At 47.2% G+C, this 25050-nt stretch overlaps 56 non-coding genes and 2 pseudogenes across 56 annotated transcripts; all 58 read right to left on the bottom strand.

The window, feature by feature from the left end:
* Window positions 1-29: 29 nt before the first annotated feature.
* LOC136622190 (U5 spliceosomal RNA) lies at window positions 30-146 on the bottom strand. Its single transcript, XR_010791414.1, has one exon. It is a non-coding gene; the product is annotated as a U5 spliceosomal RNA (small nuclear RNA).
* Window positions 147-463: 317 nt separating this feature from the next.
* Window positions 464-580, bottom strand: LOC136622189 (U5 spliceosomal RNA). The gene has a single exon (XR_010791413.1). It is a non-coding gene; the product is annotated as a U5 spliceosomal RNA (small nuclear RNA).
* A 317-nt stretch (window positions 581-897) lies between these two features.
* On the bottom strand, window positions 898-1014 carry LOC136622188 (U5 spliceosomal RNA). The gene has a single exon (XR_010791412.1). It is a non-coding gene; the product is annotated as a U5 spliceosomal RNA (small nuclear RNA).
* A 317-nt stretch (window positions 1015-1331) lies between these two features.
* Window positions 1332-1448, bottom strand: LOC136622187 (U5 spliceosomal RNA). Its single transcript, XR_010791411.1, has one exon. It is a non-coding gene; the product is annotated as a U5 spliceosomal RNA (small nuclear RNA).
* Window positions 1449-1765: 317 nt separating this feature from the next.
* LOC136622185 (U5 spliceosomal RNA) lies at window positions 1766-1882 on the bottom strand. Its single transcript, XR_010791410.1, has one exon. It is a non-coding gene; the product is annotated as a U5 spliceosomal RNA (small nuclear RNA).
* A 317-nt stretch (window positions 1883-2199) lies between these two features.
* LOC136622184 (U5 spliceosomal RNA) lies at window positions 2200-2316 on the bottom strand. The gene has a single exon (XR_010791409.1). It is a non-coding gene; the product is annotated as a U5 spliceosomal RNA (small nuclear RNA).
* A 318-nt stretch (window positions 2317-2634) lies between these two features.
* Window positions 2635-2751, bottom strand: LOC136622183 (U5 spliceosomal RNA). The gene has a single exon (XR_010791408.1). It is a non-coding gene; the product is annotated as a U5 spliceosomal RNA (small nuclear RNA).
* Window positions 2752-3068: 317 nt separating this feature from the next.
* Window positions 3069-3185, bottom strand: LOC136622339 (U5 spliceosomal RNA). Its single transcript, XR_010791559.1, has one exon. It is a non-coding gene; the product is annotated as a U5 spliceosomal RNA (small nuclear RNA).
* A 317-nt stretch (window positions 3186-3502) lies between these two features.
* On the bottom strand, window positions 3503-3619 carry LOC136622182 (U5 spliceosomal RNA). Its single transcript, XR_010791407.1, has one exon. It is a non-coding gene; the product is annotated as a U5 spliceosomal RNA (small nuclear RNA).
* A 309-nt stretch (window positions 3620-3928) lies between these two features.
* On the bottom strand, window positions 3929-4045 carry LOC136622180 (U5 spliceosomal RNA). Its single transcript, XR_010791405.1, has one exon. It is a non-coding gene; the product is annotated as a U5 spliceosomal RNA (small nuclear RNA).
* Window positions 4046-4362: 317 nt separating this feature from the next.
* LOC136622179 (U5 spliceosomal RNA) lies at window positions 4363-4479 on the bottom strand. The gene has a single exon (XR_010791404.1). It is a non-coding gene; the product is annotated as a U5 spliceosomal RNA (small nuclear RNA).
* Window positions 4480-4796: 317 nt separating this feature from the next.
* LOC136622178 (U5 spliceosomal RNA) lies at window positions 4797-4913 on the bottom strand. Its single transcript, XR_010791403.1, has one exon. It is a non-coding gene; the product is annotated as a U5 spliceosomal RNA (small nuclear RNA).
* A 317-nt stretch (window positions 4914-5230) lies between these two features.
* LOC136622177 (U5 spliceosomal RNA) lies at window positions 5231-5347 on the bottom strand. The gene has a single exon (XR_010791402.1). It is a non-coding gene; the product is annotated as a U5 spliceosomal RNA (small nuclear RNA).
* A 317-nt stretch (window positions 5348-5664) lies between these two features.
* LOC136622176 (U5 spliceosomal RNA) lies at window positions 5665-5781 on the bottom strand. Its single transcript, XR_010791401.1, has one exon. It is a non-coding gene; the product is annotated as a U5 spliceosomal RNA (small nuclear RNA).
* Window positions 5782-6098: 317 nt separating this feature from the next.
* On the bottom strand, window positions 6099-6215 carry LOC136622175 (U5 spliceosomal RNA). The gene has a single exon (XR_010791400.1). It is a non-coding gene; the product is annotated as a U5 spliceosomal RNA (small nuclear RNA).
* A 317-nt stretch (window positions 6216-6532) lies between these two features.
* On the bottom strand, window positions 6533-6649 carry LOC136622174 (U5 spliceosomal RNA). The gene has a single exon (XR_010791399.1). It is a non-coding gene; the product is annotated as a U5 spliceosomal RNA (small nuclear RNA).
* A 318-nt stretch (window positions 6650-6967) lies between these two features.
* Window positions 6968-7084, bottom strand: LOC136622173 (U5 spliceosomal RNA). The gene has a single exon (XR_010791398.1). It is a non-coding gene; the product is annotated as a U5 spliceosomal RNA (small nuclear RNA).
* Window positions 7085-7401: 317 nt separating this feature from the next.
* On the bottom strand, window positions 7402-7518 carry LOC136622338 (U5 spliceosomal RNA). Its single transcript, XR_010791558.1, has one exon. It is a non-coding gene; the product is annotated as a U5 spliceosomal RNA (small nuclear RNA).
* A 317-nt stretch (window positions 7519-7835) lies between these two features.
* LOC136622172 (U5 spliceosomal RNA) lies at window positions 7836-7952 on the bottom strand. Its single transcript, XR_010791397.1, has one exon. It is a non-coding gene; the product is annotated as a U5 spliceosomal RNA (small nuclear RNA).
* Window positions 7953-8269: 317 nt separating this feature from the next.
* Window positions 8270-8386, bottom strand: LOC136622171 (U5 spliceosomal RNA). The gene has a single exon (XR_010791396.1). It is a non-coding gene; the product is annotated as a U5 spliceosomal RNA (small nuclear RNA).
* A 317-nt stretch (window positions 8387-8703) lies between these two features.
* On the bottom strand, window positions 8704-8820 carry LOC136622168 (U5 spliceosomal RNA). Its single transcript, XR_010791394.1, has one exon. It is a non-coding gene; the product is annotated as a U5 spliceosomal RNA (small nuclear RNA).
* A 317-nt stretch (window positions 8821-9137) lies between these two features.
* On the bottom strand, window positions 9138-9254 carry LOC136622167 (U5 spliceosomal RNA). The gene has a single exon (XR_010791393.1). It is a non-coding gene; the product is annotated as a U5 spliceosomal RNA (small nuclear RNA).
* Window positions 9255-9563: 309 nt separating this feature from the next.
* On the bottom strand, window positions 9564-9680 carry LOC136622166 (U5 spliceosomal RNA). Its single transcript, XR_010791392.1, has one exon. It is a non-coding gene; the product is annotated as a U5 spliceosomal RNA (small nuclear RNA).
* A 317-nt stretch (window positions 9681-9997) lies between these two features.
* On the bottom strand, window positions 9998-10114 carry LOC136622625 (U5 spliceosomal RNA). The gene has a single exon (XR_010791832.1). It is a non-coding gene; the product is annotated as a U5 spliceosomal RNA (small nuclear RNA).
* A 317-nt stretch (window positions 10115-10431) lies between these two features.
* On the bottom strand, window positions 10432-10548 carry LOC136622165 (U5 spliceosomal RNA). The gene has a single exon (XR_010791391.1). It is a non-coding gene; the product is annotated as a U5 spliceosomal RNA (small nuclear RNA).
* A 317-nt stretch (window positions 10549-10865) lies between these two features.
* On the bottom strand, window positions 10866-10982 carry LOC136622276 (U5 spliceosomal RNA). The gene has a single exon (XR_010791499.1). It is a non-coding gene; the product is annotated as a U5 spliceosomal RNA (small nuclear RNA).
* Window positions 10983-11299: 317 nt separating this feature from the next.
* On the bottom strand, window positions 11300-11416 carry LOC136622614 (U5 spliceosomal RNA). Its single transcript, XR_010791821.1, has one exon. It is a non-coding gene; the product is annotated as a U5 spliceosomal RNA (small nuclear RNA).
* Window positions 11417-11733: 317 nt separating this feature from the next.
* On the bottom strand, window positions 11734-11850 carry LOC136622164 (U5 spliceosomal RNA). The gene has a single exon (XR_010791390.1). It is a non-coding gene; the product is annotated as a U5 spliceosomal RNA (small nuclear RNA).
* A 317-nt stretch (window positions 11851-12167) lies between these two features.
* LOC136622275 (U5 spliceosomal RNA) lies at window positions 12168-12284 on the bottom strand. The gene has a single exon (XR_010791498.1). It is a non-coding gene; the product is annotated as a U5 spliceosomal RNA (small nuclear RNA).
* A 317-nt stretch (window positions 12285-12601) lies between these two features.
* On the bottom strand, window positions 12602-12718 carry LOC136622337 (U5 spliceosomal RNA). Its single transcript, XR_010791557.1, has one exon. It is a non-coding gene; the product is annotated as a U5 spliceosomal RNA (small nuclear RNA).
* Window positions 12719-13035: 317 nt separating this feature from the next.
* Window positions 13036-13152, bottom strand: LOC136622425 (U5 spliceosomal RNA). Its single transcript, XR_010791642.1, has one exon. It is a non-coding gene; the product is annotated as a U5 spliceosomal RNA (small nuclear RNA).
* A 317-nt stretch (window positions 13153-13469) lies between these two features.
* LOC136622163 (U5 spliceosomal RNA) lies at window positions 13470-13586 on the bottom strand. Its single transcript, XR_010791389.1, has one exon. It is a non-coding gene; the product is annotated as a U5 spliceosomal RNA (small nuclear RNA).
* Window positions 13587-13903: 317 nt separating this feature from the next.
* Window positions 13904-14020, bottom strand: LOC136622162 (U5 spliceosomal RNA). The gene has a single exon (XR_010791388.1). It is a non-coding gene; the product is annotated as a U5 spliceosomal RNA (small nuclear RNA).
* A 317-nt stretch (window positions 14021-14337) lies between these two features.
* Window positions 14338-14454, bottom strand: LOC136622161 (U5 spliceosomal RNA). The gene has a single exon (XR_010791387.1). It is a non-coding gene; the product is annotated as a U5 spliceosomal RNA (small nuclear RNA).
* A 317-nt stretch (window positions 14455-14771) lies between these two features.
* LOC136622160 (U5 spliceosomal RNA) lies at window positions 14772-14888 on the bottom strand. Its single transcript, XR_010791386.1, has one exon. It is a non-coding gene; the product is annotated as a U5 spliceosomal RNA (small nuclear RNA).
* Window positions 14889-15205: 317 nt separating this feature from the next.
* On the bottom strand, window positions 15206-15322 carry LOC136622159 (U5 spliceosomal RNA). Its single transcript, XR_010791385.1, has one exon. It is a non-coding gene; the product is annotated as a U5 spliceosomal RNA (small nuclear RNA).
* Window positions 15323-15639: 317 nt separating this feature from the next.
* LOC136622274 (U5 spliceosomal RNA) lies at window positions 15640-15756 on the bottom strand. The gene has a single exon (XR_010791497.1). It is a non-coding gene; the product is annotated as a U5 spliceosomal RNA (small nuclear RNA).
* Window positions 15757-16073: 317 nt separating this feature from the next.
* On the bottom strand, window positions 16074-16190 carry LOC136622227 (U5 spliceosomal RNA). Its single transcript, XR_010791451.1, has one exon. It is a non-coding gene; the product is annotated as a U5 spliceosomal RNA (small nuclear RNA).
* Window positions 16191-16507: 317 nt separating this feature from the next.
* LOC136622273 (U5 spliceosomal RNA) lies at window positions 16508-16624 on the bottom strand. The gene has a single exon (XR_010791496.1). It is a non-coding gene; the product is annotated as a U5 spliceosomal RNA (small nuclear RNA).
* Window positions 16625-16946: 322 nt separating this feature from the next.
* Window positions 16947-17031, bottom strand: LOC136622643 (U5 spliceosomal RNA; annotated as a pseudogene).
* A 299-nt stretch (window positions 17032-17330) lies between these two features.
* LOC136622637 (U5 spliceosomal RNA) lies at window positions 17331-17438 on the bottom strand (annotated as a pseudogene).
* A 317-nt stretch (window positions 17439-17755) lies between these two features.
* Window positions 17756-17872, bottom strand: LOC136622157 (U5 spliceosomal RNA). Its single transcript, XR_010791383.1, has one exon. It is a non-coding gene; the product is annotated as a U5 spliceosomal RNA (small nuclear RNA).
* A 317-nt stretch (window positions 17873-18189) lies between these two features.
* LOC136622443 (U5 spliceosomal RNA) lies at window positions 18190-18306 on the bottom strand. The gene has a single exon (XR_010791659.1). It is a non-coding gene; the product is annotated as a U5 spliceosomal RNA (small nuclear RNA).
* A 317-nt stretch (window positions 18307-18623) lies between these two features.
* Window positions 18624-18740, bottom strand: LOC136622225 (U5 spliceosomal RNA). The gene has a single exon (XR_010791449.1). It is a non-coding gene; the product is annotated as a U5 spliceosomal RNA (small nuclear RNA).
* Window positions 18741-19057: 317 nt separating this feature from the next.
* LOC136622156 (U5 spliceosomal RNA) lies at window positions 19058-19174 on the bottom strand. The gene has a single exon (XR_010791382.1). It is a non-coding gene; the product is annotated as a U5 spliceosomal RNA (small nuclear RNA).
* A 317-nt stretch (window positions 19175-19491) lies between these two features.
* Window positions 19492-19608, bottom strand: LOC136622422 (U5 spliceosomal RNA). Its single transcript, XR_010791639.1, has one exon. It is a non-coding gene; the product is annotated as a U5 spliceosomal RNA (small nuclear RNA).
* Window positions 19609-19925: 317 nt separating this feature from the next.
* On the bottom strand, window positions 19926-20042 carry LOC136622155 (U5 spliceosomal RNA). Its single transcript, XR_010791381.1, has one exon. It is a non-coding gene; the product is annotated as a U5 spliceosomal RNA (small nuclear RNA).
* Window positions 20043-20351: 309 nt separating this feature from the next.
* Window positions 20352-20468, bottom strand: LOC136622154 (U5 spliceosomal RNA). The gene has a single exon (XR_010791380.1). It is a non-coding gene; the product is annotated as a U5 spliceosomal RNA (small nuclear RNA).
* Window positions 20469-20785: 317 nt separating this feature from the next.
* LOC136622224 (U5 spliceosomal RNA) lies at window positions 20786-20902 on the bottom strand. Its single transcript, XR_010791448.1, has one exon. It is a non-coding gene; the product is annotated as a U5 spliceosomal RNA (small nuclear RNA).
* Window positions 20903-21219: 317 nt separating this feature from the next.
* LOC136622408 (U5 spliceosomal RNA) lies at window positions 21220-21336 on the bottom strand. The gene has a single exon (XR_010791625.1). It is a non-coding gene; the product is annotated as a U5 spliceosomal RNA (small nuclear RNA).
* Window positions 21337-21653: 317 nt separating this feature from the next.
* LOC136622153 (U5 spliceosomal RNA) lies at window positions 21654-21770 on the bottom strand. Its single transcript, XR_010791379.1, has one exon. It is a non-coding gene; the product is annotated as a U5 spliceosomal RNA (small nuclear RNA).
* A 315-nt stretch (window positions 21771-22085) lies between these two features.
* On the bottom strand, window positions 22086-22202 carry LOC136622152 (U5 spliceosomal RNA). The gene has a single exon (XR_010791378.1). It is a non-coding gene; the product is annotated as a U5 spliceosomal RNA (small nuclear RNA).
* A 317-nt stretch (window positions 22203-22519) lies between these two features.
* LOC136622151 (U5 spliceosomal RNA) lies at window positions 22520-22636 on the bottom strand. Its single transcript, XR_010791377.1, has one exon. It is a non-coding gene; the product is annotated as a U5 spliceosomal RNA (small nuclear RNA).
* Window positions 22637-22953: 317 nt separating this feature from the next.
* Window positions 22954-23070, bottom strand: LOC136622150 (U5 spliceosomal RNA). Its single transcript, XR_010791376.1, has one exon. It is a non-coding gene; the product is annotated as a U5 spliceosomal RNA (small nuclear RNA).
* Window positions 23071-23387: 317 nt separating this feature from the next.
* LOC136622149 (U5 spliceosomal RNA) lies at window positions 23388-23504 on the bottom strand. The gene has a single exon (XR_010791375.1). It is a non-coding gene; the product is annotated as a U5 spliceosomal RNA (small nuclear RNA).
* Window positions 23505-23820: 316 nt separating this feature from the next.
* LOC136622148 (U5 spliceosomal RNA) lies at window positions 23821-23937 on the bottom strand. The gene has a single exon (XR_010791374.1). It is a non-coding gene; the product is annotated as a U5 spliceosomal RNA (small nuclear RNA).
* A 317-nt stretch (window positions 23938-24254) lies between these two features.
* On the bottom strand, window positions 24255-24371 carry LOC136622146 (U5 spliceosomal RNA). The gene has a single exon (XR_010791372.1). It is a non-coding gene; the product is annotated as a U5 spliceosomal RNA (small nuclear RNA).
* Window positions 24372-24688: 317 nt separating this feature from the next.
* Window positions 24689-24805, bottom strand: LOC136622223 (U5 spliceosomal RNA). Its single transcript, XR_010791447.1, has one exon. It is a non-coding gene; the product is annotated as a U5 spliceosomal RNA (small nuclear RNA).
* Between the last annotated feature and the right edge of the window lie 245 nt (window positions 24806-25050).

Raw genomic sequence — 25050 nt, 5'->3', positions numbered from 1 at the left:
CACACTCTCTTTTTTCACCAGAATAAGGAAGCCCCAGCAAAACTGGAGCATGCAAAAATTGCTACAAAACTCAGTGTTGCTCCTCTCCACGGAAATCTTTAGTAAAAGGCGAAAGATTTATACGTTCTGAAGAGAAACCAGAGCATAATGGGCAAGGGGTTCCTCAGCTCCTGCCACCACCGCTGCAGTGCTCTCTTAGCCTAGGGAGACCACCCGGAAAAGAGGCAAAATGAGAAATTGTGCACAACCAGCCAGAATCCTTCACTTCTGCAGTATGCAAATAAGGCCCCTGTTCAGGAACTGTTGACAGGATTCTGGCTGCCTTGGGTAATTGTGCACAATCAGCCAGGATCACATCTTTCCCAGGATGCTTTGCTTCTGCAACATGCAAATGAGGACCCCCATTCAGGATCAGTTAACACATTCGGAAACAGCACTCTCTCTTTTTTCACCAGAATAAGGAAGCCCCAGCAAAACTGGAGCATGCAAAAATTGCTACAAAACTCAGTGTTGCTCCTCTCCACGGAAATCTTTAGTAAAAGGCGAAAGATTTATACGTTCTGAAGAGAAACCAGAGCATAATGGGCAAGGGGTTCCTCAGCTCCTGCCACCACCGCTGCAGTGCTCTCTTAGCCTAGGGAGACCACCCGGAAAAGAGGCAAAATGAGAAATTGTGCACAACCAGCCAGAATCCTTCACTTCTGCAGTATGCAAATAAGGCCCCTGTTCAGGAACTGTTGACAGGATTCTGGCTGCCTTGGGTAATTGTGCACAATCAGCCAGGATCACATCTTTCCCAGGATGCTTTGCTTCTGCAACATGCAAATGAGGACCCCCATTCAGGATCAGTTAACACATTCGGAAACAGCACTCTCTCTTTTTTCACCAGAATAAGGAAGCCCCAGCAAAACTGGAGCATGCAAAAATTGCTACAAAACTCAGTGTTGCTCCTCTCCACGGAAATCTTTAGTAAAAGGCGAAAGATTTATACGTTCTGAAGAGAAACCAGAGCATAATGGGCAAGGGGTTCCTCAGCTCCTGCCACCACCGCTGCAGTGCTCTCTTAGCCTAGGGAGACCACCCGGAAAAGAGGCAAAATGAGAAATTGTGCACAACCAGCCAGAATCCTTCACTTCTGCAGTATGCAAATAAGGCCCCTGTTCAGGAACTGTTGACAGGATTCTGGCTGCCTTGGGTAATTGTGCACAATCAGCCAGGATCACATCTTTCCCAGGATGCTTTGCTTCTGCAACATGCAAATGAGGACCCCCATTCAGGATCAGTTAACACATTCGGAAACAGCACTCTCTCTTTTTTCACCAGAATAAGGAAGCCCCAGCAAAACTGGAGCATGCAAAAATTGCTACAAAACTCAGTGTTGCTCCTCTCCACGGAAATCTTTAGTAAAAGGCGAAAGATTTATACGTTCTGAAGAGAAACCAGAGCATAATGGGCAAGGGGTTCCTCAGCTCCTGCCACCACCGCTGCAGTGCTCTCTTAGCCTAGGGAGACCACCCGGAAAAGAGGCAAAATGAGAAATTGTGCACAACCAGCCAGAATCCTTCACTTCTGCAGTATGCAAATAAGGCCCCTGTTCAGGAACTGTTGACAGGATTCTGGCTGCCTTGGGTAATTGTGCACAATCAGCCAGGATCACATCTTTCCCAGGATGCTTTGCTTCTGCAACATGCAAATGAGGACCCCCATTCAGGATCAGTTAACACATTCGGAAACAGCACTCTCTCTTTTTTCACCAGAATAAGGAAGCCCCAGCAAAACTGGAGCATGCAAAAATTGCTACAAAACTCAGTGTTGCTCCTCTCCACGGAAATCTTTAGTAAAAGGCGAAAGATTTATACGTTCTGAAGAGAAACCAGAGCATAATGGGCAAGGGGTTCCTCAGCTCCTGCCACCACCGCTGCAGTGCTCTCTTAGCCTAGGGAGACCACCCGGAAAAGAGGCAAAATGAGAAATTGTGCACAACCAGCCAGAATCCTTCACTTCTGCAGTATGCAAATAAGGCCCCTGTTCAGGAACTGTTGACAGGATTCTGGCTGCCTTGGGTAATTGTGCACAATCAGCCAGGATCACATCTTTCCCAGGATGCTTTGCTTCTGCAACATGCAAATGAGGACCCCCATTCAGGATCAGTTAACACATTCGGAAACAGCACTCTCTCTTTTTTCACCAGAATAAGGAAGCCCCAGCAAAACTGGAGCATGCAAAAATTGCTACAAAACTCAGTGTTGCTCCTCTCCACGGAAATCTTTAGTAAAAGGCGAAAGATTTATACGTTCTGAAGAGAAACCAGAGCATAATGGGCAAGGGGTTCCTCAGCTCCTGCCACCACCGCTGCAGTGCTCTCTTAGCCTAGGGAGACCACCCGGAAAAGAGGCAAAATGAGAAATTGTGCACAACCAGCCAGAATCCTTCACTTCTGCAGTATGCAAATAAGGCCCCTGTTCAGGAACTGTTGACAGGATTCTGGCTGCCTTGGGTAATTGTGCACAATCAGCCAGGATCACATCTTTCCCAGGATGCTTTGCTTCTGCAACATGCAAATGAGGACCCCCATTCAGGATCAGTTAACACATTCGGAAACAGCACTCTCTCTTTTCTTCACCAGAATAAGGAAGCCCCAGCAAAACTGGAGCATGCAAAAATTGCTACAAAACTCAGTGTTGCTCCTCTCCACGGAAATCTTTAGTAAAAGGCGAAAGATTTATACGTTCTGAAGAGAAACCAGAGCATAATGGGCAAGGGGTTCCTCAGCTCCTGCCACCACCGCTGCAGTGCTCTCTTAGCCTAGGGAGACCACCCGGAAAAGAGGCAAAATGAGAAATTGTGCACAACCAGCCAGAATCCTTCACTTCTGCAGTATGCAAATAAGGCCCCTGTTCAGGAACTGTTGACAGGATTCTGGCTGCCTTGGGTAATTGTGCACAATCAGCCAGGATCACATCTTTCCCAGGATGCTTTGCTTCTGCAACATGCAAATGAGGACCCCCATTCAGGATCAGTTAACACATTCGGAAACAGCACTCTCTCTTTTTTCACCAGAATAAGGAAGCCCCAGCAAAACTGGAGCATGCAAAAATTGCTACAAAACTCAGTGTTACTCCTCTCCACGGAAATCTTTAGTAAAAGGCGAAAGATTTATACGTTCTGAAGAGAAACCAGAGCATAATGGGCAAGGGGTTCCTCAGCTCCTGCCACCACCGCTGCAGTGCTCTCTTAGCCTAGGGAGACCACCCGGAAAAGAGGCAAAATGAGAAATTGTGCACAACCAGCCAGAATCCTTCACTTCTGCAGTATGCAAATAAGGCCCCTGTTCAGGAACTGTTGACAGGATTCTGGCTGCCTTGGGTAATTGTGCACAATCAGCCAGGATCACATCTTTCCCAGGATGCTTTGCTTCTGCAACATGCAAATGAGGACCCCCATTCAGGATCAGTTAACACATTCGGAAACAGCACTCTCTCTTTTTTCACCAGAATAAGGAAGCCCCAGCAAAACTGGAGCATGCAAAAATTGCTACAAAACTCAGTGTTGCTCCTCTCCACGGAAATCTTTAGTAAAAGGCGAAAGATTTATACGTTCTGAAGAGAAACCAGAGCATAATGGGCAAGGGGTTCCTCAGCTCCTGCCACCACCGCTGCAGTGCTCTCTTAGCCTAGGGAGACAAAGAGGCAAAATGAGAAATTGTGCACAACCAGCCAGAATCCTTCACTTCTGCAGTATGCAAATAAGGCCCCTGTTCAGGAACTGTTGACAGGATTCTGGCTGCCTTGGGTAATTGTGCACAATCAGCCAGGATCACATCTTTCCCAGGATGCTTTGCTTCTGCAACATGCAAATGAGGACCCCCATTCAGGATCAGTTAACACATTCGGAAACAGCACTCTCTCTTTTTTCACCAGAATAAGGAAGCCCCAGCAAAACTGGAGCATGCAAAAATTGCTACAAAACTCAGTGTTGCTCCTCTCCACGGAAATCTTTAGTAAAAGGCGAAAGATTTATACGTTCTGAAGAGAAACCAGAGCATAATGGGCAAGGGGTTCCTCAGCTCCTGCCACCACTGCTGCAGTGCTCTCTTAGCCTAGGGAGACCACCCGGAAAAGAGGCAAAATGAGAAATTGTGCACAACCAGCCAGAATCCTTCACTTCTGCAGTATGCAAATAAGGCCCCTGTTCAGGAACTGTTGACAGGATTCTGGCTGCCTTGGGTAATTGTGCACAATCAGCCAGGATCACATCTTTCCCAGGATGCTTTGCTTCTGCAACATGCAAATGAGGACCCCCATTCAGGATCAGTTAACACATTCAGAAACAGCACACTCTCTTTTTTCACCAGAATAAGGAAGCCCCAGCAAAACTGGAGCATGCAAAAATTGCTACAAAACTCAGTGTTGCTCCTCTCCACGGAAATCTTTAGTAAAAGGCGAAAGATTTATACGTTCTGAAGAGAAACCAGAGCATAATGGGCAAGGGGTTCCTCAGCTCCTGCCACCACCGCTGCAGTGCTCTCTTAGCCTAGGGAGACCACCCGGAAAAGAGGCAAAATGAGAAATTGTGCACAACCAGCCAGAATCCTTCACTTCTGCAGTATGCAAATAAGGCCCCTGTTCAGGAACTGTTGACAGGATTCTGGCTGCCTTGGGTAATTGTGCACAATCAGCCAGGATCACATCTTTCCCAGGATGCTTTGCTTCTGCAACATGCAAATGAGGACCCCCATTCAGGATCAGTTAACACATTCGGAAACAGCACTCTCTCTTTTTTCACCAGAATAAGGAAGCCCCAGCAAAACTGGAGCATGCAAAAATTGCTACAAAACTCAGTGTTGCTCCTCTCCACGGAAATCTTTAGTAAAAGGCGAAAGATTTATACGTTCTGAAGAGAAACCAGAGCATAATGGGCAAGGGGTTCCTCAGCTCCTGCCACCACCGCTGCAGTGCTCTCTTAGCCTAGGGAGACCACCCGGAAAAGAGGCAAAATGAGAAATTGTGCACAACCAGCCAGAATCCTTCACTTCTGCAGTATGCAAATAAGGCCCCTGTTCAGGAACTGTTGACAGGATTCTGGCTGCCTTGGGTAATTGTGCACAATCAGCCAGGATCACATCTTTCCCAGGATGCTTTGCTTCTGCAACATGCAAATGAGGACCCCCATTCAGGATCAGTTAACACATTCGGAAACAGCACTCTCTCTTTTTTCACCAGAATAAGGAAGCCCCAGCAAAACTGGAGCATGCAAAAATTGCTACAAAACTCAGTGTTGCTCCTCTCCACGGAAATCTTTAGTAAAAGGCGAAAGATTTATACGTTCTGAAGAGAAACCAGAGCATAATGGGCAAGGGGTTCCTCAGCTCCTGCCACCACCGCTGCAGTGCTCTCTTAGCCTAGGGAGACCACCCGGAAAAGAGGCAAAATGAGAAATTGTGCACAACCAGCCAGAATCCTTCACTTCTGCAGTATGCAAATAAGGCCCCTGTTCAGGAACTGTTGACAGGATTCTGGCTGCCTTGGGTAATTGTGCACAATCAGCCAGGATCACATCTTTCCCAGGATGCTTTGCTTCTGCAACATGCAAATGAGGACCCCCATTCAGGATCAGTTAACACATTCGGAAACAGCACTCTCTCTTTTTTCACCAGAATAAGGAAGCCCCAGCAAAACTGGAGCATGCAAAAATTGCTACAAAACTCAGTGTTGCTCCTCTCCACGGAAATCTTTAGTAAAAGGCGAAAGATTTATACGTTCTGAAGAGAAACCAGAGCATAATGGGCAAGGGGTTCCTCAGCTCCTGCCACCACCGCTGCAGTGCTCTCTTAGCCTAGGGAGACCACCCGGAAAAGAGGCAAAATGAGAAATTGTGCACAACCAGCCAGAATCCTTCACTTCTGCAGTATGCAAATAAGGCCCCTGTTCAGGAACTGTTGACAGGATTCTGGCTGCCTTGGGTAATTGTGCACAATCAGCCAGGATCACATCTTTCCCAGGATGCTTTGCTTCTGCAACATGCAAATGAGGACCCCCATTCAGGATCAGTTAACACATTCGGAAACAGCACTCTCTCTTTTTTCACCAGAATAAGGAAGCCCCAGCAAAACTGGAGCATGCAAAAATTGCTACAAAACTCAGTGTTGCTCCTCTCCACGGAAATCTTTAGTAAAAGGCGAAAGATTTATACGTTCTGAAGAGAAACCAGAGCATAATGGGCAAGGGGTTCCTCAGCTCCTGCCACCACCGCTGCAGTGCTCTCTTAGCCTAGGGAGACCACCCGGAAAAGAGGCAAAATGAGAAATTGTGCACAACCAGCCAGAATCCTTCACTTCTGCAGTATGCAAATAAGGCCCCTGTTCAGGAACTGTTGACAGGATTCTGGCTGCCTTGGGTAATTGTGCACAATCAGCCAGGATCACATCTTTCCCAGGATGCTTTGCTTCTGCAACATGCAAATGAGGACCCCCATTCAGGATCAGTTAACACATTCGGAAACAGCACACTCTCTTTTTTCACCAGAATAAGGAAGCCCCAGCAAAACTGGAGCATGCAAAAATTGCTACAAAACTCAGTGTTGCTCCTCTCCACGGAAATCTTTAGTAAAAGGCGAAAGATTTATACGTTCTGAAGAGAAACCAGAGCATAATGGGCAAGGGGTTCCTCAGCTCCTGCCACCACCGCTGCAGTGCTCTCTTAGCCTAGGGAGACCACCCGGAAAAGAGGCAAAATGAGAAATTGTGCACAACCAGCCAGAATCCTTCACTTCTGCAGTATGCAAATAAGGCCCCTGTTCAGGAACTGTTGACAGGATTCTGGCTGCCTTGGGTAATTGTGCACAATCAGCCAGGATCACATCTTTCCCAGGATGCTTTGCTTCTGCAACATGCAAATGAGGACCCCCATTCAGGATCAGTTAACACATTCGGAAACAGCACTCTCTCTTTTCTTCACCAGAATAAGGAAGCCCCAGCAAAACTGGAGCATGCAAAAATTGCTACAAAACTCAGTGTTGCTCCTCTCCACGGAAATCTTTAGTAAAAGGCGAAAGATTTATACGTTCTGAAGAGAAACCAGAGCATAATGGGCAAGGGGTTCCTCAGCTCCTGCCACCACCGCTGCAGTGCTCTCTTAGCCTAGGGAGACCACCCGGAAAAGAGGCAAAATGAGAAATTGTGCACAACCAGCCAGAATCCTTCACTTCTGCAGTATGCAAATAAGGCCCCTGTTCAGGAACTGTTGACAGGATTCTGGCTGCCTTGGGTAATTGTGCACAATCAGCCAGGATCACATCTTTCCCAGGATGCTTTGCTTCTGCAACATGCAAATGAGGACCCCCATTCAGGATCAGTTAACACATTCGGAAACAGCACTCTCTCTTTTTTCACCAGAATAAGGAAGCCCCAGCAAAACTGGAGCATGCAAAAATTGCTACAAAACTCAGTGTTACTCCTCTCCACGGAAATCTTTAGTAAAAGGCGAAAGATTTATACGTTCTGAAGAGAAACCAGAGCATAATGGGCAAGGGGTTCCTCAGCTCCTGCCACCACTGCTGCAGTGCTCTCTTAGCCTAGGGAGACCACCCGGAAAAGAGGCAAAATGAGAAATTGTGCACAACCAGCCAGAATCCTTCACTTCTGCAGTATGCAAATAAGGCCCCTGTTCAGGAACTGTTGACAGGATTCTGGCTGCCTTGGGTAATTGTGCACAATCAGCCAGGATCACATCTTTCCCAGGATGCTTTGCTTCTGCAACATGCAAATGAGGACCCCCATTCAGGATCAGTTAACACATTCGGAAACAGCACTCTCTCTTTTTTCACCAGAATAAGGAAGCCCCAGCAAAACTGGAGCATGCAAAAATTGCTACAAAACTCAGTGTTGCTCCTCTCCACGGAAATCTTTAGTAAAAGGCGAAAGATTTATACGTTCTGAAGAGAAACCAGAGCATAATGGGCAAGGGGTTCCTCAGCTCCTGCCACCACCGCTGCAGTGCTCTCTTAGCCTAGGGAGACCACCCGGAAAAGAGGCAAAATGAGAAATTGTGCACAACCAGCCAGAATCCTTCACTTCTGCAGTATGCAAATAAGGCCCCTGTTCAGGAACTGTTGACAGGATTCTGGCTGCCTTGGGTAATTGTGCACAATCAGCCAGGATCACATCTTTCCCAGGATGCTTTGCTTCTGCAACATGCAAATGAGGACCCCCATTCAGGATCAGTTAACACATTCGGAAACAGCACTCTCTCTTTTTTCACCAGAATAAGGAAGCCCCAGCAAAACTGGAGCATGCAAAAATTGCTACAAAACTCAGTGTTGCTCCTCTCCACGGAAATCTTTAGTAAAAGGCGAAAGATTTATACGTTCTGAAGAGAAACCAGAGCATAATGGGCAAGGGGTTCCTCAGCTCCTGCCACCACCGCTGCAGTGCTCTCTTAGCCTAGGGAGACCACCCGGAAAAGAGGCAAAATGAGAAATTGTGCACAACCAGCCAGAATCCTTCACTTCTGCAGTATGCAAATAAGGCCCCTGTTCAGGAACTGTTGACAGGATTCTGGCTGCCTTGGGTAATTGTGCACAATCAGCCAGGATCACATCTTTCCCAGGATGCTTTGCTTCTGCAACATGCAAATGAGGACCCCCATTCAGGATCAGTTAACACATTCGGAAACAGCACTCTCTCTTTTTTCACCAGAATAAGGAAGCCCCAGCAAAACTGGAGCATGCAAAAATTGCTACAAAACTCAGTGTTGCTCCTCTCCACGGAAATCTTTAGTAAAAGGCGAAAGATTTATACGTTCTGAAGAGAAACCAGAGCATAATGGGCAAGGGGTTCCTCAGCTCCTGCCACCACCGCTGCAGTGCTCTCTTAGCCTAGGGAGACCACCCGGAAAAGAGGCAAAATGAGAAATTGTGCACAACCAGCCAGAATCCTTCACTTCTGCAGTATGCAAATAAGGCCCCTGTTCAGGAACTGTTGACAGGATTCTGGCTGCCTTGGGTAATTGTGCACAATCAGCCAGGATCACATCTTTCCCAGGATGCTTTGCTTCTGCAACATGCAAATGAGGACCCCCATTCAGGATCAGTTAACACATTCGGAAACAGCACTCTCTCTTTTTTCACCAGAATAAGGAAGCCCCAGCAAAACTGGAGCATGCAAAAATTGCTACAAAACTCAGTGTTGCTCCTCTCCACGGAAATCTTTAGTAAAAGGCGAAAGATTTATACGTTCTGAAGAGAAACCAGAGCATAATGGGCAAGGGGTTCCTCAGCTCCTGCCACCACCGCTGCAGTGCTCTCTTAGCCTAGGGAGACAAAGAGGCAAAATGAGAAATTGTGCACAACCAGCCAGAATCCTTCACTTCTGCAGTATGCAAATAAGGCCCCTGTTCAGGAACTGTTGACAGGATTCTGGCTGCCTTGGGTAATTGTGCACAATCAGCCAGGATCACATCTTTCCCAGGATGCTTTGCTTCTGCAACATGCAAATGAGGACCCCCATTCAGGATCAGTTAACACATTCGGAAACAGCACTCTCTCTTTTTTCACCAGAATAAGGAAGCCCCAGCAAAACTGGAGCATGCAAAAATTGCTACAAAACTCAGTGTTGCTCCTCTCCACGGAAATCTTTAGTAAAAGGCGAAAGATTTATACGTTCTGAAGAGAAACCAGAGCATAATGGGCAAGGGGTTCCTCAGCTCCTGCCACCACCGCTGCAGTGCTCTCTTAGCCTAGGGAGACCACCCGGAAAAGAGGCAAAATGAGAAATTGTGCACAACCAGCCAGAATCCTTCACTTCTGCAGTATGCAAATAAGGCCCCTGTTCAGGAACTGTTGACAGGATTCTGGCTGCCTTGGGTAATTGTGCACAATCAGCCAGGATCACATCTTTCCCAGGATGCTTTGCTTCTGCAACATGCAAATGAGGACCCCCATTCAGGATCAGTTAACACATTCGGAAACAGCACTCTCTCTTTTTTCACCAGAATAAGGAAGCCCCAGCAAAACTGGAGCATGCAAAAATTGCTACAAAACTCAGTGTTGCTCCTCTCCACGGAAGTCTTTAATAAAAAGCGAAAGATTTATACGTTCTGAAGAGAAACCAGAGCATAATGGGCAAGGGGTTCCTCAGCTCCTGCCACCACCGCTGCAGTGCTCTCTTAGCCTAGGGAGACCACCCGGAAAAGAGGCAAAATGAGAAATTGTGCACAACCAGCCAGAATCCTTCACTTCTGCAGTATGCAAATAAGGCCCCTGTTCAGGAACTGTTGACAGGATTCTGGCTGCCTTGGGTAATTGTGCACAATCAGCCAGGATCACATCTTTCCCAGGATGCTTTGCTTCTGCAACATGCAAATGAGGACCCCCATTCAGGATCAGTTAACACATTCGGAAACAGCACTCTCTCTTTTTTCACCAGAATAAGGAAGCCCCAGCAAAACTGGAGCATGCAAAAATTGCTACAAAACTCAGTGTTGCTCCTCTCCACGGAAATCTTTAGTAAAAGGCGAAAGATTTATACGTTCTGAAGAGAAACCAGAGCATAATGGGCAAGGGGTTCCTCAGCTCCTGCCACCACCGCTGCAGTGCTCTCTTAGCCTAGGGAGACCACCCGGAAAAGAGGCAAAATGAGAAATTGTGCACAACCAGCCAGAATCCTTCACTTCTGCAGTATGCAAATAAGGCCCCTGTTCAGGAACTGTTGACAGGATTCTGGCTGCCTTGGGTAATTGTGCACAATCAGCCAGGATCACATCTTTCCCAGGATGCTTTGCTTCTGCAACATGCAAATGAGGACCCCCATTCAGGATCAGTTAACACATTCGGAAACAGCACTCTCTCTTTTTTCACCAGAATAAGGAAGCCCCAGCAAAACTGGAGCATGCAAAAATTGCTACAAAACTCAGTGTTGCCCCTCTCCACGGAAATCTTTAGTAAAAGGCGAAAGATTTATACGTTCTGAAGAGAAACCAGAGCATAATGGGCAAGGGGTTCCTCAGCTCCTGCCACCACCGCTGCAGTGCTCTCTTAGCCTAGGGAGACCACCCGGAAAAGAGGCAAAATGAGAAATTGTGCACAACCAGCCAGAATCCTTCACTTCTGCAGTATGCAAATAAGGCCCCTGTTCAGGAACTGTTGACAGGATTCTGGCTGCCTTGGGTAATTGTGCACAATCAGCCAGGATCACATCTTTCCCAGGATGCTTTGCTTCTGCAACATGCAAATGAGGACCCCCATTCAGGATCAGTTAACACATTCGGAAACAGCACGCTCTCTTTTTTCACCAGAATAAGGAAGCCCCAGCAAAACTGGAGCATGCAAAAATTGCTACAAAACTCAGTGTTGCTCCTCTCCACGGAATTCTTTAGTAAAAGGCGAAAGATTTATACATTCTGAAGAGAAACCAGAGCATAATGGGCAAGGGGTTCCTCAGCTCCTGCCACCACCGCTGCAATGCTCTCTTAGCCTAGGGAGACCACCCGGAAAAGAGGCAAAATGAGAAATTGTGCACAACCAGCCAGAATCCTTCACTTCTGCAGTATGCAAATAAGGCCCCTGTTCAGGAACTGTTGACAGGATTCTGGCTGCCTTGGGTAATTGTGCACAATCAGCCAGGATCACATCTTTCCCAGGATGCTTTGCTTCTGCAACATGCAAATGAGGACCCCCATTCAGGATCAGTTAACACATTCGGAAACAGCACTCTCTCTTTTTTCACCAGAATAAGGAAGCCCCAGCAAAACTGGAGCATGCAAAAATTGCTACAAAACTCAGTGTTGCTCCTCTCCACGGAAATCTTTAGTAAAAGGCGAAAGATTTATACGTTCTGAAGAGAAACCAGAGCATAATGGGCAAGGGGTTCCTCAGCTCCTGCCACCACCGCTGCAGTGCTCTCTTAGCCTAGGGAGACCACCCGGAAAAGAGGCAAAATGAGAAATTGTGCACAACCAGCCAGAATCCTTCACTTCTGCAGTATGCAAATAAGGCCCCTGTTCAGGAACTGTTGACAGGATTCTGGCTGCCTTGGGTAATTGTGCACAATCAGCCAGGATCAAATCTTTCCCAGGATGCTTTGCTTCTGCAACATGCAAATGAGGACCCCCATTCAGGATCAGTTAACACATTCGGAAACAGCACTCTCTCTTTTTTCACCAGAATAAGGAAGCCCCAGCAAAACTGGAGCATGCAAAAATTGCTACAAAACTCAGTGTTGCCCCTCTCCACGGAAATCTTTAGTAAAAGGCGAAAGATTTATACGTTCTGAAGAGAAACCAGAGCATAATGGGCAAGGGGTTCCTCAGCTCCTGCCACCACCGCTGCAGTGCTCTCTTAGCCTAGGGAGACCACCCGGAAAAGAGGCAAAATGAGAAATTGTGCACAACCAGCCAGAATCCTTCACTTCTGCAGTATGCAAATAAGGCCCCTGTTCAGGAACTGTTGACAGGATTCTGGCTGCCTTGGGTAATTGTGCACAATCAGCCAGGATCACATCTTTCCCAGGATGCTTTGCTTCTGCAACATGCAAATGAGGACCCCCATTCAGGATCAGTTAACACATTCGGAAACAGCACGCTCTCTTTTTTCACCAGAATAAGGAAGCCCCAGCAAAACTGGAGCATGCAAAAATTGCTACAAAACTCAGTGTTGCTCCTCTCCACGGAAATCTTTAGTAAAAGGCGAAAGATTTATACATTCTGAAGAGAAACCAGAGCATAATGGGCAAGGGGTTCCTCAGCTCCTGCCACCACCGCTGCAATGCTCTCTTAGCCTAGGGAGACCACCCGGAAAAGAGGCAAAATGAGAAATTGTGCACAACCAGCCAGAATCCTTCACTTCTGCAGTATGCAAATAAGGCCCCTGTTCAGGAACTGTTGACAGGATTCTGGCTGCCTTGGGTAATTGTGCACAATCAGCCAGGATCACATCTTTCCCAGGATGCTTTGCTTCTGCAACATGCAAATGAGGACCCCCATTCAGGATCAGTTAACACATTCGGAAACAGCACTCTCTCTTTTTTCACCAGAATAAGGAAGCCCCAGCAAAACTGGAGCATGCAAAAATTGCTACAAAACTCAGTGTTGCTCCTCTCCACGGAAATCTTTAGTAAAAGGCGAAAGATTTATATGTTCTGAAGAGAAACCAGAGCATAATGGGCAAGGGGTTCCTCAGCTCCTGCCACCACCGCTGCAGTGCTCTCTTAGCCTAGGGAGACCACCCGGAAAAGAGGCAAAATGAGAAATTGTGCACAACCAGCCAGAATCCTTCACTTCTGCAGTATGCAAATAAGGCCCCTGTTCAGGAACTGTTGACAGGATTCTGGCTGCCTTGGGTAATTGTGCACAATCAGCCAGGATCACATCTTTCCCAGGATGCTTTGCTTCTGCAACATGCAAATGAGGACCCCCATTCAGGATCAGTTAACACATTCGGAAACAGCACTCTCTCTTTTTTCACCAGAATAAGGAAGCCCCAGCAAAACTGGAGCATGCAAAAATTGCTACAAAACTCAGTGTTGCTCCTCTCCACGGAAATCTTTAGTAAAAGGCGAAAGATTTATACGTTCTGAAGAGAAACCAGAGCATAATGGGCAAGGGGTTCCTCAGCTCCTGCCACCACCGCTGCAGTGCTCTCTTAGCCTAGGGAGACCACCCGGAAAAGAGGCAAAATGAGAAATTGTGCACAACCAGCCAGAATCCTTCACTTCTGCAGTATGCAAATAAGGCCCCTGTTCAGGAACTGTTGACAGGATTCTGGCTGCCTTGGGTAATTGTGCACAATCAGCCAGGATCACATCTTTCCCAGGATGCTTTGCTTCTGCAACATGCAAATGAGGACCCCCATTCAGGATCAGTTAACACATTCGGAAACAGCACTCTCTCTTTTTTCACCAGAATAAGGAAGCCCCAGCAAAACTGGAGCATGCAAAAATTGCTACAAAACTCAGTGTTGCTCCTCTCCACGGAAATCTTTAGTAAAAGGCGAAAGATTTATACGTTCTGAAGAGAAACCAGAGCATAATGGGCAAGGGGTTCCTCAGCTCCTGCCACCACCGCTGCAGTGCTCTCTTAGCCTAGGGAGACCACCCGGAAAAGAGGCAAAATGAGAAATTGTGCACAACCAGCCAGAATCCTTCACTTCTGCAGTATGCAAATAAGGCCCCTGTTCAGGAACTGTTGACAGGATTCTGGCTGCCTTGGGTAATTGTGCACAATCAGCCAGGATCACATCTTTCCCAGGATGCTTTGCTTCTGCAACATGCAAATGAGGACCCCCATTCAGGATCAGTTAACACATTCGGAAACAGCACTCTCTCTTTTTTCACCAGAATAAGGAAGCCCCAGCAAAACTGGAGCATGCAAAAATTGCTACAAAACTCAGTGTTGCTCCTCTCCACGGAAATCTTTAGTAAAAGGCGAAAGATTTATACGTTCTGAAGAGAAACCAGAGCATAATGGGCAAGGGGTTCCTCAGCTCCTGCCACCACCGCTGCAGTGCTCTCTTAGCCTAGGGAGACCACCCGGAAAAGAGGCAAAATGAGAAATTGTGCACAACCAGCCAGAATCCTTCACTTCTGCAGTATGCAAATAAGGCCCCTGTTCAGGAACTGTTGACAGGATTCTGGCTGCCTTGGGTAATTGTGCACAATCAGCCAGGATCACATCTTTCCCAGGATGCTTTGCTTCTGCAACATGCAAATGAGGACCCCCATTCAGGATCAGTTAACACATTCGGAAACAGCACTCTCTCTTTTTTCACCAGAATAAGGAAGCCCCAGCAAAACTGGAGCATGCAAAAATTGCTACAAAACTCAGTGTTGCTCCTCTCCACGGAAATCTTTAGTAAAAGGCGAAAGATTTATACGTTCTGAAGAGAAACCAGAGCATAATGGGCAAGGGGTTCCTCAGCTCCTGCCACCACCGCTGCAGTGCTCTCTTAGCCTAGGGAGACCACCCGGAAAAGAGGCAAAATGAGAAATTGTGCACAACCAGCCAGAATCCTTCACTTCTGCAGTATGCAAATAAGGCCCCTGTTCAGGAACTGTTGACAGGATTCTGGCTGCCTTGGGTAATTGTGCACAATCAGCCAGGATCACATCTTTCCCAGGATGCTTTGCTTCTGCAACATGCAAATGAGGACCCCCATTCAGGATCAGTTAACACATTCGGAAACAGCACGCTCTCTTTTTTCACCAGAATAAGGAAGCCCCAGCAAAACTGGAGCATGCAAAAATTGCTACAAAACTCAGTGTTGCTCCTCTCCACGGAAATCTTTAGTAAAAGGCGAAAGATTTATACGTTCTGAAGAGAAACCAGAGCATAATGGGCAAGGGGTTCCTCAGCTCCTGCCACCACCGCTGCAGTGCTCTCTTAGCCTAGGGAGACCACCCGGAAAAGAGGCAAAATGAGAAATTGTGCACAACCAGCCAGAATCCTTCACTTCTGCAGTATGCAAATAAGGCCCCTGTTCAGGAACTGTTGACAGGATTCTGGCTGCCTTGGGTAATTGTGCACAATCAGCCAGGATCACATCTTTCCCAGGATGCTTTGCTTCTGCAACATGCAAATGAGGACCCCCATTCAGGATCAGTTAACACATTCGGAAACAGCACTCTCTCTTTTTTCACCAGAATAAGGAAGCCCCAGCAAAACTGGAGCATGCAAAAATTGCTACAAAACTCAGTGTTGCCCCTCTCCACGGAAATCTTTAGTAAAAGGCGAAAGATTTATACGTTCTGAAGAGAAACCAGAGCATAATGGGCAAGGGGTTCCTCAGCTCCTGCCACCACCGCTGCAGTGCTCTCTTAGCCTAGGGAGACCACCCGGAAAAGAGGCAAAATGAGAAATTGTGCACAACCAGCCAGAATCCTTCACTTCTGCAGTATGCAAATAAGGCCCCTGTTCAGGAACTGTTGACAGGATTCTGGCTGCCTTGGGTAATTGTGTACAATCAGCCAGGATCACATCTTTCCCAGGATGCTTTGCTTCTGCAACATGCAAATGAGGACCCCCATTCAGGATCAGTTAACACATTCGGAAACAGCACTCTCTCTTTTTTCACCAGAATAAGGAAGCCCCAGCAAAACTGGAGCATGCAAAAATTGCTACAAAACTCAGTGTTGCTCCTCTCCACGGAAATCTTTAGTAAAAGGCGAAAGATTTATACGTTCTGAAGAGAAACCAGAGCGTAATGGGCAAGGGGTTCCTCAGCTCCTGCCACCACCGCTGCAGTGCTCTCTTAGCCTAGGGAGACCACCCGGAAAAGAGGCAAAATGAGAAATTGTGCACAACCAGCCAGAATCCTTCACTTCTGCAGTATGCAAATAAGGCCCCTGTTCAGGAACTGTTGACAGGATTCTGGCTGCCTTGGGTAATTGTGCACAATCAGCCAGGATCACATCTTTCCCAGGATGCTTTGCTTCTGCAACATGCAAATGAGGACCCCCATTCAGGATCAGTTAACACATTCGGAAACAGCACTCTCTCTTTTTTCACCAGAATAAGGAAGCCCCAGCAAAACTGGAGCATGCAAAAATTGCTACAAAACTCAGTGTTGCCCCTCTCCACGGAAATCTTTAGTAAAAGGCGAAAGATTTATACGTTCTGAAGAGAAACCAGAGCATAATGGGCAAGGGGTTCCTCAGCTCCTGCCACCACCGCTGCAGTGCTCTCTTAGCCTAGGGAGACCACCCGGAAAAGAGGCAAAATGAGAAATTGTGCACAACCAGCCAGAATCCTTCACTTCTGCAGTATGCAAATAAGGCCCCTGTTCAGGAACTGTTGACAGGATTCTGGCTGCCTTGGGTAATTGTGCACAATCAGCCAGGATCACATCTTTCCCAGGATGCTTTGCTTCTGCAACATGCAAATGAGGACCCCCATTCAGGATCAGTTAACACATTCGGAAACAGCACTCTCTCTTTTTTCACCAGTATAAGGAAGCCCCAGCAAAACTCAGTGTTGCTCCTCTCCACAGAAATCTTTAGTAAAAGGCGAAAGATTTATACGTTCTGAAGAGAAACCAGAGCATAATGGGCAAGGGGTTCCTCAGCTCCTGCCACCACCGCTGCAGTGCTCTCTTAGCCTAGGGAGACCACCCGGAAAAGAGGCAAAATGAGAAATTGTGCACAACCAGCCAGAATCCTTCACTTCTGCAGTATGCAAATAAGGCCCCTGTTCAGGAACTGTTGACAGGATTCTGGCTGCCTTGGGTAATTGTGCACAATCAGCCAGGATCACATCTTTCCCAGGATGCTTTGCTTCTGCAACATGCAAATGAGGACCCCCATTCAGGATCAGTTAACACATTCGGAAACAGCACACTCTCTTTTTTCACCAGAATAAGGAAGCCCCAGCAAAACTCAGTGTTGCTCCTCTCCACGGAAATCTTTAGTAAAAGGCGAAAGATTTATACGTTCTGAAGAGAAACCAGAGCATAATGGGCAAGGGGTTCCTCAGCTCCTGCCACCACCGCTGCAGTGCTCTCTTAGCCTAGGGAGACCACCCGGAAAAGAGGCAAAATGAGAAATTGTGCACAACCAGCCAGAATCCTTCACTTCTGCAGTATGCAAATAAGGCCCCTGTTCAGGAACTGTTGACAGGATTCTGGCTGCCTTGGGTAATTGTGCACAATCAGCTAGGATCACATCTTTCCCAGGATGCTTTGCTTCTGCAACATGCAAATGAGGACCCCCATTCAGGATCAGTTAACACATTCGGAAACAGCACTCTCTCTTTTTTCACCAGAATAAGGAAGCCCCAGCAAAACTGGAGCATGCAAAAATTGCTACAAAACTCAGTGTTGCTCCTCTCCACGGAAATCTTTAGTAAAAGGCGAAAGATTTATACGTTCTGAAGAGAAACCAGAGCATAATGGGCAAGGGGTTCCTCAGCTCCTGCCACCACCGCTGCAGTGCTCTCTTAGCCTAGGGAGACCACCCGGAAAAGAGGCAAAATGAGAAATTGTGCACAACCAGCCAGAATCCTTCACTTCTGCAGTATGCAAATAAGGCCCCTGTTCAGGAACTGTTGACAGGATTCTGGCTGCCTTGGGTAATTGTGCACAATCAGCCAGGATCACATCTTTCCCAGGATGCTTTGCTTCTGCAACATGCAAATGAGGACCCCCATTCAGGATCAGTTAACACATTCGGAAACAGCACTCTCTCTTTTTTCACCAGAATAAGGAAGCCCCAGCAAAACTGGAGCATGCAAAAATTGCTACAAAACTCAGTGTTGCTCCTCTCCACGGAAATCTTTAGTAAAAGGCGAAAGATTTATAAGTTCTGAAGAGAAACCAGAGCATAATGGGCAAGGGGTTCCTCAGCTCCTGCCACCACCGCTGCAGTGCTCTCTTAGCCTAGGGAGACCACCCGGAAAAGAGGCAAAATGAGAAATTGTGCACAACCAGCCAGAATCCTTCACTTCTGCAGTATGCAAATAAGGCCCCTGTTCAGGAACTGTTGACAGGATTCTGGCTGCCTTGGGTAATTGTGCACAATCAGCCAGGATCAAATCTTTCCCAGGATGCTTTGCTTCTGCAACATGCAAATGAGGACCCCCATTCAGGATCAGTTAACACATTCGGAAACAGCACTCTCTCTTTTTTCACCAGAATAAGGAAGCCCCAGCAAAACTGGAGCATGCAAAAATTGCTACAAAACTCAGTGTTGCTCCTCTCCACGGAAATCTTTAGTAAAAGGCGAAAGATTTATACGTTCTGAAGAGAAACCAGAGCGTAATGGGCAAGGGGTTCCTCAGCTCCTGCCACCACCGCTGCAGTGCTCTCTTAGCCTAGGGAGACCACCCGGAAAAGAGGCAAAATGAGAAATTGTGCACAACCAGCCAGAATCCTTCACTTCTGCAGTATGCAAATAAGGCCCCTGTTCAGGAACTGTTGACAGGATTCTGGCTGCCTTGGGTAATTGTGCACAATCAGCCAGGATCACATCTTTCCCAGGATGCTTTGCTTCTGCAACATGCAAATGAGGACCCCCATTCAGGATCAGTTAACACATTCGGAAACAGCACGCTCTCTTTTTTCACCAGAATAAGGAAGCCCCAGCAAAACTGGAGCATGCAAAAATTGCTACAAAACTCAGTGTTGCTCCTCTCCACGGAAATCTTTAGTAAAAGGCGAAAGATTTATACGTTCTGAAGAGAAACCAGAGCATAATGGGCAAGGGGTTCCTCAGCTCCTGCCACCACCGCTGCAGTGCTCTCTTAGCCTAGGGAGACCACCCGGAAAAGAGGCAAAATGAGAAATTGTGCACAACCAGCCAGAATCCTTCACTTCTGCAGTATGCAAATAAGGCCCCTGTTCAGGAACTGTTGACAGGATTCTGGCTGCCTTGGGTAATTGTGCACAATCAGCCAGGATCACATCTTTCCCAGGATGCTTTGCTTCTGCAACATGCAAATGAGGACCCCCATTCAGGATCAGTTAACACATTCGGAAACAGCACTCTCTCTTTTTTCACCAGAATAAGGAAGCCCCAGCAAAACTGGAGCATGCAAAAATTGCTACAAAACTCAGTGTTGCTCCTCTCCACGGAAATCTTTAGTAAAAGGCGAAAGATTTATACGTTCTGAAGAAAAACCAGAGCGTAATGGGCAAGGGGTTCCTCAGCTCCTGCCACCACCGCTGCAGTGCTCTCTTAGCCTAGGGAGACCACCCGGAAAAGAGGCAAAATGAGAAATTGTGCACAACCAGCCAGAATCCTTCACTTCTGCAGTATGCAAATAAGGCCCCTGTTCAGGAACTGTTGACAGGATTCTGGCTGCCTTGGGTAATTGTGCACAATCAGCCAGGATCACATCTTTCCCAGGATGCTTTGCTTCTGCAACATGCAAATGAGGACCCCCATTCAGGATCAGTTAACACATTCGGAAACAGCACTCTCTCTTTTTTCACCAGAATAAGGAAGCCCCAGCAAAACTGGAGCATGCAAAAATTGCTACAAAACTCAGTGTTGCTCCTCTCCACGGAAATCTTTAGTAAAAGGCGAAAGATTTATACGTTCTGAAGAGAAACCAGAGCATAATGGGCAAGGGGTTCCTCAGCTCCTGCCACCACCGTTGCAGTGCTCTCTTAGCCTAGGGAGACAAAGAGGCAAAATGAGAAATTGTGCACAACCAGCCAGAATCCTTCACTTCTGCAGTATGCAAATAAGGCCCCTGTTCAGGAACTGTTGACAGGATTCTGGCTGCCTTGGGTAATTGTGCACAATCAGCCAGGATCACATCTTTCCCAGGATGCTTTGCTTCTGCAACATGCAAATGAGGACCCCCATTCAGGATCAGTTAACACATTCGGAAACAGCACTCTCTCTTTTTTCACCAGAATAAGGAAGCCCCAGCAAAACTGGAGCATGCAAAAATTGCTACAAAACTCAGTGTTGCTCCTCTCCACGGAAATCTTTAGTAAAAGGCGAAAGATTTATACGTTCTGAAGAGAAACCAGAGCATAATGGGCAAGGGGTTCCTCAGCTCCTGCCACCACCGCTGCAGTGCTCTCTTAGCCTAGGGAGACCACCCGGAAAAGAGGCAAAATGAGAAATTGTGCACAACCAGCCAGAATCCTTCACTTCTGCAGTATGCAAATAAGGCCCCTGTTCAGGAACTGTTGACAGGATTCTGGCTGCCTTGGGTAATTGTGCACAATCAGCCAGGATCACATCTTTCCCAGGATGCTTTGCTTCTGCAACATGCAAATGAGGACCCCCATTCAGGATCAGTTAACACATTCGGAAACAGCACTCTCTCTTTTTTCACCAGAATAAGGAAGCCCCAGCAAAACTGGAGCATGCAAAAATTGCTACAAAACTCAGTGTTGCTCCTCTCCACGGAAATCTTTAGTAAAAGGCGAAAGATTTATACGTTCTGAAGAGAAACCAGAGCGTAATGGGCAAGGGGTTCCTCAGCTCCTGCCACCACCGCTGCAGTGCTCTCTTAGCCTAGGGAGACCACCCGGAAAAGAGGCAAAATGAGAAATTGTGCACAACCAGCCAGAATCCTTCACTTCTGCAGTATGCAAATAAGGCCCCTGTTCAGGAACTGTTGACAGGATTCTGGCTGCCTTGGGTAATTGTGCACAATCAGCCAGGATCACATCTTTCCCAGGATGCTTTGCTTCTGCAACATGCAAATGAGGACCCCCATTCAGGATCAGTTAACACATTCGGAAACAGCACTCTCTCTTTTTTCACCAGAATAAGGAAGCCCCAGCAAAACTAGAGCATGCAAAAATTGCTACAAAACTCAGTGTTGCCCCTCTCCACGGAAATCTTTAGTAAAAGGCGAAAGATTTATACGTTCTGAAGAGAAACCAGAGCATAATGGGCAAGGGGTTCCTCAGCTCCTGCCACCACCGCTGCAGTGCTCTCTTAGCCTAGGGAGACCACCCGGAAAAGAGGCAAAATGAGAAATTGTGCACAACCAGCCAGAATCCTTCACTTCTGCAGTATGCAAATAAGGCCCCTGTTCAGGAACTGTTGACAGGATTCTGGCTGCCTTGGGTAATTGTGCACAATCAGCCAGGATCACATCTTTCCCAGGATGCTTTGCTTCTGCAACATGCAAATGAGGACCCCCATTCAGGATCAGTTAACACATTCGGAAACAGCACTCTCTCTTTTTTCACCAGTATAAGGAAGCCCCAGCAAAACTGGAGCATGCAAAAATTGCTACAAAACTCAGTGTTGCTCCTCTCCACGGAAATCTTTAGTAAAAGGCGAAAGATTTATACGTTCTGAAGAGAAACCAGAGCATAATGGGCAAGGGGTTCCTCAGCTCCTGCCACCACCGCTGCAGTGCTCTCTTAGCCTAGGGAGACCACCCGGAAAAGAGGCAAAATGAGAAATTGTGCACAACCAGCCAGAATCCTTCACTTCTGCAGTATGCAAATAAGGCCCCTGTTCAGGAACTGTTGACAGGATTCTGGCTGCCTTGGGTAATTGTGCACAATCAGCCAGGATCACATCTTTCCCAGGATGCTTTGCTTCTGCAACATGCAAATGAGGACCCCCATTCAGGATCAGTTAACACATTCAGAAACAGCACTCTCTTTTTTCACCAGAATAAGGAAGCCCCAGCAAAACTGGAGCATGCAAAAATTGCTACAAAACTCAGTGTTGCTCCTCTCCACGGAAATCTTTAGTAAAAGGCGAAAGATTTATACGTTCTGAAGAGAAACCAGAGCATAATGGGCAAGGGGTTCCTCAGCTCCTGCCACCACCGCTGCAGTGCTCTCTTAGCCTAGGGAGACCACCCGGAAAAGAGGCAAAATGAGAAATTGTGCACAACCAGCCAGAATCCTTCACTTCTGCAGTATGCAAATAAGGCCCCTGTTCAGGAACTGTTGACAGGATTCTGGCTGCCTTGGGTAATTGTGCACAATCAGCCAGGATCACATCTTTCCCAGGATGCTTTGCTTCTGCAACATGCAAATGAGGACCCCCATTCAGGATCAGTTAACACATTCGGAAACAGCACTCTCTCTTTTTTCACCAGAATAAGGAAGCCCCAGCAAAACTGGAGCATGCAAAAATTGCTACAAAACTCAGTGTTGCTCCTCTCCACGGAAATCTTTAGTAAAAGGCGAAAGATTTATACGTTCTGAAGAGAAACCAGAGCATAATGGGCAAGGGGTTCCTCAGCTCCTGCCACCACCGCTGCAGTGCTCTCTTAGCCTAGGGAGACCACCCGGAAAAGAGGCAAAATGAGAAATTGTGCACAACCAGCCAGAATCCTTCACTTCTGCAGTATGCAAATAAGGCCCCTGTTCAGGAACTGTTGACAGGATTCTGGCTGCCTTGGGTAATTGTGCACAATCAGCCAGGATCACATCTTTCCCAGGATGCTTTGCTTCTGCAACATGCAAATGAGGACCCCCATTCAGGATCAGTTAACACATTCGGAAACAGCACTCTCTCTTTTTTCACCAGAATAAGGAAGCCCCAGCAAAACTGGAGCATGCAAAAATTGCTACAAAACTCAGTGTTGCTCCTCTCCACGGAAATCTTTAGTAAAAGGCGAAAGATTTATACGTTCTGAAGAGAAACCAGAGCATAATGGGCAAGGGGTTCCTCAGCTCCTGCCACCACCGCTGCAGTGCTCTCTTAGCCTAGGGAGACCACCCGGAAAAGAGGCAAAATGAGAAATTGTGCACAACCAGCCAGAATCCTTCACTTCTGCAGTATGCAAATAAGGCCCCTGTTCAGGAACTGTTGACAGGATTCTGGCTGCCTTGGGTAATTGTGCACAATCAGCCAGGATCACATCTTTCCCAGGATGCTTTGCTTCTGCAACATGCAAATGAGGACCCCCATTCAGGATCAGTTAACACATTCGGAAACAGCACTCTCTCTTTTTTCACCAGAATAAGGAAGCCCCAGCAAAACTGGAGCATGCAAAAATTGCTACAAAACTCAGTGTTGCTCCTCTCCACGGAAATCTTTAGTAAAAGGCGAAAGATTTATACGTTCTGAAGAGAAACCAGAGCATAATGGGCAAGGGGTTCCTCAGCTCCTGCCACCACCGCTGCAGTGCTATCTTAGCCTAGGGAGACCACCCGGAAAAGAGGCAAAATGAGAAATTGTGCACAACCAGCCAGAATCCTTCACTTCTGCAGTATGCAAATAAGGCCCCTGTTCAGGAACTGTTGACAGGATTCTGGCTGCCTTGGGTAATTGTGCACAATCAGCCAGGATCACATCTTTCCCAGGATGCTTTGCTTCTGCAACATGCAAATGAGGACCCCCATTCAGGATCAGTTAACACATTCGGAAACAGCACGCTCTCTTTTTCACCAGAATAAGGAAGCCCCAGCAAAACTGGAGCATGCAAAAATTGCTACAAAACTCAGTGTTGCTCCTCTCCACGGAAATCTTTAGTAAAAGGCGAAAGATTTATACGTTCTGAAGAGAAACCAGAGCATAATGGGCAAGGGGTTCCTCAGCTCCTGCCACCACCGCTGCAGTGCTCTCTTAGCCTAGGGAGACCACCCGGAAAAGAGGCAAAATGAGAAATTGTGCACAACCAGCCAGAATCCTTCACTTCTGCAGTATGCAAATAAGGCCCCTGTTCAGGAACTGTTGACAGGATTCTGGCTGCCTTGGGTAATTGTGCACAATCAGCCAGGATCACATCTTTCCCAGGATGCTTTGCTTCTGCAACATGCAAATGAGGACCCCCATTCAGGATCAGTTAACACATTCGGAAACAGCACGCTCTCTTTTTTCACCAGAATAAGGAAGCCCCAGCAAAACTGGAGCATGCAAAAATTGCTACAAAACTCAGTGTTGCTCCTCTCCACGGAAATCTTTAGTAAAAGGCGAAAGATTTATACGTTCTGAAGAGAAACCAGAGCATAATGGGCAAGGGGTTCCTCAGCTCCTGCCACCACCGCTGCAGTGCTCTCTTAGCCTAGGGAGACCACCCGGAAAAGAGGCAAAATGAGAAATTGTGCACAACCAGCCAGAATCCTTCACTTCTGCAGTATGCAAATAAGGCCCCTGTTCAGGAACTGTTGACAGGATTCTGGCTGCCTTGGGTAATTGTGCACAATCAGCCAGGATCACATCTTTCCCAGGATGCTTTGCTTCTGCAACATGCAAATGAGGACCCCCATTCAGGATCAGTTAACACATTCGGAAACAGCACTCTCTCTTTTTTCACCAGAATAAGGAAGCCCCAGCAAAACTGGAGCATGCAAAAATTGCTACAAAACTCAGTGTTGCTCCTCTCCACGGAAATCTTTAGTAAAAGGCGAAAGATTTATACGTTCTGAAGAGAAACCAGAGCGTAATGGGCAAGGGGTTCCTCAGCTCCTGCCACCACCGCTGCAGTGCTCTCTTAGCCTAGGGAGACCACCCGGAAAAGAGGCAAAATGAGAAATTGTGCACAACCAGCCAGAATCCTTCACTTCTGCAGTATGCAAATAAGGCCCCTGTTCAGGAACTGTTGACAGGATTCTGGCTGCCTTGGGTAATTGTGCACAATCAGCCAGGATCACATCTTTCCCAGGATGCTTTGCTTCTGCAACATGCAA

This window comes from Eleutherodactylus coqui, chromosome 3 (assembly GCF_035609145.1).
Source record: "Eleutherodactylus coqui strain aEleCoq1 chromosome 3, aEleCoq1.hap1, whole genome shotgun sequence".
Lineage (NCBI taxonomy): Eukaryota > Metazoa > Chordata > Amphibia > Anura > Eleutherodactylidae > Eleutherodactylus > Eleutherodactylus coqui.
This window is presented reverse-complemented; position numbering and strand designations above follow the sequence as displayed.